Consider the following 8795-nt stretch of genomic DNA (forward strand, 5'->3'; position numbering starts at 1 on the left):
TCTTTTTCGTCGCGTCAGCCACCGATTTCAGACGCGGCGCTCAACGTGTTAATATTCTTTAGGGATCTTGTGTTTACTTTCAGTGGTTGATACCTCTGGAAAAGAAAAGAAATTCAGTCAAATTCTTTATTTCTAAACTTTAAATTTGAAATAAAGTTTACTAAGTGAAATTTTTTTTTCAATTAAAGAAGTTTTGAAAATGTGATTTTAATGTTATGCGTAAGCATTGCTCATACTCTTCACCCTTGTCGGCAAAATAATCTCAAATCCCTCTCAGCTTTGTCTTTGTAATATTCGAACGATCCCCTTATAAATTCAAATAAAATTGATAAATTACACTGCTCTTTAAATGCAGCCTTCCAGAAATTCTAAAACTAATTTTGCATTAAATGTTTCGTCCCGCAGTGAACTGATTGTTAAGACACGGTTCCCAGCAGATCACCGAAGTCAAGCATCGCTGGCTGCGGGTGGTTGATCACTTGGATCAGCCTGCGTAGGGACCGAGAGTGTGCGGTATTGGTCCTCGTTAAACTGTTCTATCGTAAAGTGCTCGACTTCGCGTACAGGTCGTTGGGCTACTGAAGCAGGGGTGCCACCCCCTCTGCAGAGGATCAAAATTGTGATGGCTTGTCTTCGGATCATCCTCAGGGATGTTTCCCAGACCGTCGCCAATAGCCCATTGTGCAGCTCTAGTGTGGCGTAAATTAACTACTACTACTACTACTGCATTAAATGTTCATGCTTTCGAGCACATACTCATAAACTTCGCTTAGAACATCGTGCTTTTTTATAAACTTTTTGCTAATAAATTCTGCCTTCAATTTATAGCTGATAATACTTCAATTGAATTCAGACTTGAATTAAGTTACAATAACTTATCTATTATAAGTAAGTCTTAAAAAAAGTTAAATATTGTTTGAATTGAGATTGAATATATGATTGAATTGATGTGAATTTTGAAAATGTCTGATTATTTTATAAATCTTGTCGGAGAACAATTTTAATTCTATAATAATAGATTGATCTATGCAACATAGTGAAAGAACAAAAAGAATAAAAATTAACAGATATGGTTAATCGTAATGACTTTCCATGTTAAAATTATTTTTATTGAAATTGTGCGAAATTGAAATCTTATTTCACTACGAAAATTCGAAAATAAAGCTTTGAATCAAATTTGCAGAAGCCATGTGTTAGATACGTTATGAACTTCAAACAGTAATCATGCTACATAGCTGCCGATTTTTTCCGGTTTTTCCAGAAGATTTTATACAGGCATTTAAAAATACAGAAAAGCATTTGCTTTTCTATCTCATTCTTATATTTATATATTTCATTTAGAATGGTTGTAGTGGTCATAATAATAGATTAACAGTGAGCCGCGATGGCTCACGGGATAGAGCGTTCGCCTGCCAATGAGGCGAACCGGGTTCGAATCCCAGTCCGGCTTGCACCGACCGCAGTGCTGACGTGAAATATCCTAAGACGGATCATGGGTTAGAGTCCTCTTGCCGTCAGGCAAACCGTGGGAGGTTCTCGTGGCCTTCCTCTCCGTTTTACGCAAATGCGGGTTAGCTCCATCAAAAAGTCCTCCACGAAGGCGAATTTCTCCCAATACTCGATCCAGGAGTTCTCTTGTCTTCTGGATTGGGTTCAAAATGACAAGGCTACGGAGTTGAACATTAGTACGGAGTTGTACATAGTCGTAAACCCATAAAAAATTGGGTCGGCTGTTCAACGACGGTTATAAAATAAGATAGATTAACAGTGTGTTTAAACAACGGCAAATTATAAAAATATTTTTGCATGCTATTGAATTTTTATATTACCACTTGAAAAAGAGCATTTCTGGGATGACCAAAAGTTGGCTGATATATTTTCACTTTAGAGATTTGAATAAAACCTTCTGTGTTTTAATTATGCCAGTAATTAAAAGTATAACAGAATAATTATTATGGAAACTGGAATATAATATCATTTTTATTTTATTTATTTATTTATTTTTTTTTTTTACTACTAAAAATCCGTGGCGGACTTGGAGCGGGATTCAATTCACAGTAAATCGAATCTCACAGTCGTGGGATCATAAAGACACGGTTTCCAGTAAAATACCGACGCCAAGCATCACTGGTCGCGGCGGTCAGTGAGCGGGTAGGTGACCACTTTGTTCGGCTTGCGTATGAACTGAGGGTGCGCGGTATTGGTGAAAGTTAAACTGCTCTACCTTCAAAATTCTCAACTTCATGTGCAGGTAGTCGGGCTGCCAAGGGAAGAGGGAAGCCATTCCCTCTTCTGAGGATCAAAATTGTGATGGCATGTGTCGGGTCATCCTCAGGGGCGATTCCCCGACCAGGGCCATTAGCCCATTGTGAAAACTTGACACCTCAAAACAACCTCACATGAACCTCAAAAGTACCTTACATTTTTCAAGGGGGGGCGCTTCATATCAAATCGAGAAAAAATTTAGTGATAGTCTATAAAGTTAGATACCAGTTTTAAAAATATTGCTATCTCATTGTTTCAATTGAAAAATACAAAACAAAAATTATTATTAATAAATTTTGATGTACAGTCAGCAAAAAAAAAAAAAAAAGGTATCACCCTGAATAACTTTCGTTCTAATGATCGGATTTTCACGAACTAAGTGTCAATCTTAATGGTTCCTGGGGGTGACCTCAAATATGCTAATTAATTAGTGCTAACTATTAATTAAGTTACGAAATCAGACACAAAAACGTGCTTTCTCTGAATAAACATATAATTTTTTTCACATATTTGGATTCTTAACCTTCAAAATATAGGGGGTAGCCGCATTCTGGGAAATATGGTCCCCATAGTTTAGTCCGGAGAGCGATCCAAAGTTCGTACCCCTTAAATTATTAATTTCACTTTTTACGTTTTTAGTCATATTTTTAAAACTAATAAAGCAATGCAAAGAAAATATCACCCAGTCATAAAACTCATTTATCCAAAGATAATTTCATGAAAAAAATAATTTTTAATAATTGTTAATTATTTTTTATTATTTAATTAAATTGAGGATGAAAAAATTTTGAATTATAAGGTATGAATTTTTTTATACCATATTAATATACATATTTTTCAATTGAAAAACCTAAAGTTTCAACTGTTTTAATTTATTAGAAGCTGAAAAAAATTTAAATTAATTATTTTAAAAAAAATAATTTGGCGACAATAAAAAATTTATTAAATGGGGCGATTAATATTAAAATGTGATAAACTTGCGTGGAACTTCACTTCGCGCGCGAAGCGTAAAATTTCAATCATATTTTTTTCGCTAATAATCGTTTGCTAATCTTCTTATTTTTTTTTTTAAAAAACATAAAATACGATGTTTCATTTTTAGTCGTCTAAAAATCTATTTGCAATTTAGTAAAGCAATTTGAATAAAACATTTTATTGAATAAAAAACATTTTATTCAGCTAATGTCGAGTTTTATAAAAGCATGCTTCTGAGAGAATATGATAATACAACAGATTGTGCTTCTTTAATGTGATTATTTTTTAGTTTTTAGCTTTTTTTTCTCAATAACTGATAAAATTTCAATAATATACATACGTAAGAATAAATTTTGAATAAAATATTTATCAATTTCTTGAATATATATTTTATAAACATTAATAAAAATACGTAGTCAACACTTTTAAGCATCTTTCACAACATCACTAATTTCTCAACATCTTGTAGGGTAAACTAAGCAGTTGAGAAACACTCAAGGTTAGCTTGCCTTGAAAAAAAAATAGTGCGTGGAGTCCCTCCACGCGGAAGAAGTTAAATTTCGCAAAATGCGATGTTAATTGTAGAAGAATCAGCAGCCGTAGAAGGATCACTAGTTCTATTCAACGACTCTTTTCAATACTCCGCTCGCTTCTGTGCTCCGTAATTAAGGTAATATTGAGCATTTTTCCCTCGTGGACATCTTGAACCAGTGGAATTGCTTGTGGTTGCCTCATCGTCTCGCCCTGGAAAATGTATTTGTATTAATAATGTATGTGAATGCGTCATAATGTAATTTCAGAAGAGAAAACCTAACAATCAATTGATATTCACAAGAGACGTACCTTGACATAACCTTAAATCCGTCGCATTGTCCGTGGGATTGTTTTCACTCATTTTTTACAATTGTTATCCACTAAATTTGAAAATAAAAAATACTACCCTATTAAATTATATGTGTATCAAAACAAACTAAAAAAATATTTATAGAAAAACAATACTTTTATGACTTTTATTATTTTTACGCTAGTGAGAACCAAAACAATATGGAAATGAGTGAGGGAAAACAAAATCCAACCACGTGATTTCCAGGATAATAAAAAAGTAGCGTTAAACGTTTAACGCAAACTTGTAGGAAGTCGCATAAGAAGTAAAACTTCAAAAATAAAATAAAATAAACAGAAAAAAAAATTACAAATTACTGCGAGACCAGCACCGAACCCCTGACCATCAGGTCTACGAACTTCTTTACCCGTGGCGCTAACGACCACACCACGGCGCACACGTTGCTTCCACGAATATATAGCTTAAAGAACTTCATTCTGGATAATTAACAAAATCTATTTTGGCCCATTATGTGCTTCCTAATTAGTCTATAAAAATTATCTTTGGTACGATTGTTTGGTATATAAAACTCTAATTTCTGGCAGAGTTTGAAAATTATAAGTTAATATTAAAGGGAGTTACGGAGTGAGTCGTTTGCGTAGCTCAAGAGACGAAATTTAGCCATTTTTTAGCTAATATTCCCACTTTCCCAAAGAAGAATAATTATTTTTATATATATAGAACACTTTATTCACGTTGAAGCAACGAAAAATGAAATATAAAAAAAGTTAAATAAATAAAAAGAAGAAAAAAAAATTACAATTAATGCGTGACCAGCACCGAACCCCTGACCATCGGGTCTATAAACTTCTTTACCCGTGGCGTTAACGCTCACACCACGGCTCATACGCTGCTTCCACGAATACATAGCTTAAAGAACTTCATTCCGGTTAATAACAAAATCTATTTTGGCCCATTATGTGCCCCCTAATTAGTCTATAAAAATTCCCTTTAATACGATAGTTTGGTATATAAAAATCTAATTACTGCCAGGGTTTGAAAATTATAAGTTAATATTAAAGGGAGTTACGGAGTGAGTCGTTTGCGTAGCTCCAGAGTGGAAATTTATCCGTTTTTTAGCTAATATTCCCTCTTTCCCAAAGAAGAAGAATTACTTTTATGTATGGAACACTTTATTCACGTTGAAATATCGAAAAATGAAATATAAAAAAAGTTAATTAAAATAAAAGGAAAAATAAATTAAATAGTAACGCGTTACCAGCACCTAACCCCAGACCATCGGGTCTACAAACTTCTTTAACCCGTGGTGCTAATGACCTGCCCACGGCACAGACGTTTCTTCCACGAATATGTAGCTTAAAGAGCTTCATTCCGGTAAATTAACAAAATCTGTTTTGGCCCATTATCTGCTCCCTAATTAGTCTATAAATATTCGCTTTAATACAATTGTTTGGTATATAAAGCTCTAATTTCTGGAAGAGTTTGAAAATTATAAGTTAATATTAAAGGGAGTTACGGAGTGAGTCGTTTGCGTAGCTCCAGAGTCGAAATTTATCTGTTTTTTAGCTAATATTCCCTCTTTCATAAAGTAGAATAATTATTTTTATATATAGAACACTTTATTCACGATGAAATATTGAAAAATGAAATATAAAAAAAGTTAAATAAAATAAAATGAAAGAAAATTAAATTGTAACGCGTGACCAGCACCGAACCCCAGACCATCGGGTCTACAAACTTCTTTACCCCGCGGTGCTAACGACCTCTCCACGGGACACACGTTTCTTCCACGAATATGTAGCTTAAAGAGCTTCATTCCGGTAAATTAACAAAATCTCTTTTGGCCCATTATGTGCTCCCTATTTAGTCTATAAATATTCCCTTTAATAAAATTGTTTGGAATATAAAACTCTAATTTAAAATCATTATTTAGAAACTAAGAAACGTTGCTTCCACGAACATTGCTTCCACGAACATATACAGCTTAAAGAACTTCCATCCGGTTAATTAACATAATCTATATAGGCCCATTATGTGCTCCCTAATTAGTCTATAAAAATTTCCCTTTAATACGATTGTTTGGTATATAAAATTGCAATTTCTGGCAGAGTTTGAAAATTATAAGTTAATGTTAAAGGGAGTTACGGAGTGAGTCGTGTGCGTAGCTTCAGAGTCGAAATTTATCCGTTTTTAGCTAATATTCTCTCTTTCCCAAAGAAGAATAATTATTTTTATATGTAGAACACATTATTCACGTTGAAATATCGAAAAATAAAATATAACAAAAGTTAAATAAAATAAAAAGAGAAAAAAAATTAAAAATAATGCGTGACCAGCACCGAACCCCTGACCATCGGGTCTACAAACTTCTTTAACCGTGGCGCTAACGACCACACCACGGCTCACACGTTGCTTCCACGAATATATAGCTTAAAGAGCTTCCTTCCGGATAATTAACAAAATCTACTTTGGCCCATTATGTGCTCCATAATTAGTCTATAAAAATTCCCTTTAATGTTATCGTTTGATATATAAAACTCTAATTTCTGTCAGAGTTTGAAAATTATAAGTTAATATTAAAGGGAGTTACGGAGTGAGTCGTGTGCGTAGCTCCAGAGTCGAAATTTATCCGTTTTTAGCTAATATTCTCTCTTTCCCAGAGAAGAATAATTATTTTTATATGTAGAACACATTATTCACGTTGAAATATCCAAAAATAAAATATTAAAAAAAAGTTAAATAAAAGAAAAAGAAATTAAAAAGAATGCGAGACCAGCACCGAACCACTGACCATCGGGTTAACAAACTTCTCTACCCGTGGCGCTAACGACCACACCACGGCTCACACGTTGCTTCCACGAATATATAGCTTAAAGAACTTCCCGGTTAATTAACAAAATCTACTTTGGCCCATTATGTGCTCCATAATTAGTCTATAAAAATTCCCTTTAATGTTATCGTTTGATATATTAAACTCTAATTTCTGGCAGAGTTTGAGAATTATAAGTTAATATTAAAAGGAGATACGGAGTGAGTCGTGTGCGTATCTCCAGAGTCGAAATTTATATGTTTTTAAGCTAATATTCCCTCCTTCTCAAAGAAGAATAATTATTTTTATGTGTAGAACATATTATTCACGTTGAAATTTTGAAAAATAAAATATGAAAAAAAGTTAAATAAAATAAAAAGAGAAAAAAATTAAAAATCACTGTGTGACCAGCACCGAACCCCTGACCACCGGGTCTACAAAATTCTTTAACCGTGGCGCTAACGACCACACCACGGCTCACGCATTCCTTCCACGAATATATAGCTTAAAGAACTTAAAATATTTATAGAAAAACAGTACTTTTATAACTTTTATTATTTTTATGCTAGTGAGAACCAAAACAATATTGACATGAATGAGGAAAAACTGGATCCTACCACGTGACTTCCCGGAAAATAAAAATATAAACGTTTAACGCAACCATGTTGGAAGTCGCATAAGAAGTATAACTTCAAAAATAAAATAAAATAAATAGATCCCTCTTTCCCAAAGAAGAATAATTATTTTTATATATAGAACACTTTATTCACGTTGAAATATCGAAAAATGAAATATAAAAAAAGTTAAATAAAATAAAAAGAGAAAAAAATTAAAAGTTAATGCGTACCAGCACCGAACCCCTGACCATCAGGTCTAAAAACTTCCTTACCCTTGGCGCTAACGACCACACCACGGCTCACACGTTGCTTCCACGAACATATAGAGCTTAAAGAACTTCCATCCGGTTAATTAGCATAATCTATATAGGCCCATTATGTGCTCCCTAATTAGTCTATAAAAATTTCCCTTTAATACGATTGTTTGGTATATAAAATTCTAATTTCTGGCAGAGTTTGAAAATTATAAGTTAATGTTAAAGGGAGTTACGGAGTGAGTCGTGTGCGTAGCTCCAGAGTCGAAATTTATCCATTTTAAGCTAATATTCCCTCTTCACAAAGAATAATAATTATTTTTATATGTAGAACACTTTATTCACGATGAAATATCGAAAAATAAAATATAAAAAAATTTAAATAAAATAAACAGAAAAAAAAATTAAAATTTAATGCGGGACCAGCACCGAACCCCTGACCATCGGGTCTACAAACTTCTTTACCCGAGGCGCTAACGATCACACCACGGCTCACACGTTGCTTCCAGGAATATATAGCTTAAAGAACTTCCTTCCGGTTAATTAGCAAAATCTATTTTGGCCCATTATGTGCTCCCTTATTAGTCTATAAAAATGTCTGTAAAGAAGTTTGTTGACCCGATGGTCAGTGGTTCGGTGCTGGTCTCGCATTCTTTTTAATCTCTTTTTCCTTTTATTTTATTTAACTTTTTTTTTTAATATTTTATTTTTTGGTATTTCAACGTGAATAATGTGTTCTACATATAAAAATAATTATTCTTCTTTGGGAAAGAGAGATGTTGAAATGTCGAAAAATATGTTTAAAAAAAATAGTGCGTGAAGTCCCTCCGCGTGGATGAAGTTAAACTTCGCAACCTGTGACGTTAATTGTAGAAGAATCAGCAGTCGTAGAAGGATCACTAGTTCTATTCAACTACTCTTTTTCCTGCTCCGCACACTTCCGTGCTCTGTAATCACGGTAACATTGTGCATTTTTCCCTCGTGGACCTCTTGAACCAGTTGAAGTGATTGTGGTTGCCTCATCGTCTCGC

Source organism: Parasteatoda tepidariorum, chromosome 10, assembly GCF_043381705.1.
Source record: "Parasteatoda tepidariorum isolate YZ-2023 chromosome 10, CAS_Ptep_4.0, whole genome shotgun sequence".
NCBI classification, from domain to species: Eukaryota; Metazoa; Arthropoda; class Arachnida; order Araneae; family Theridiidae; genus Parasteatoda; species Parasteatoda tepidariorum.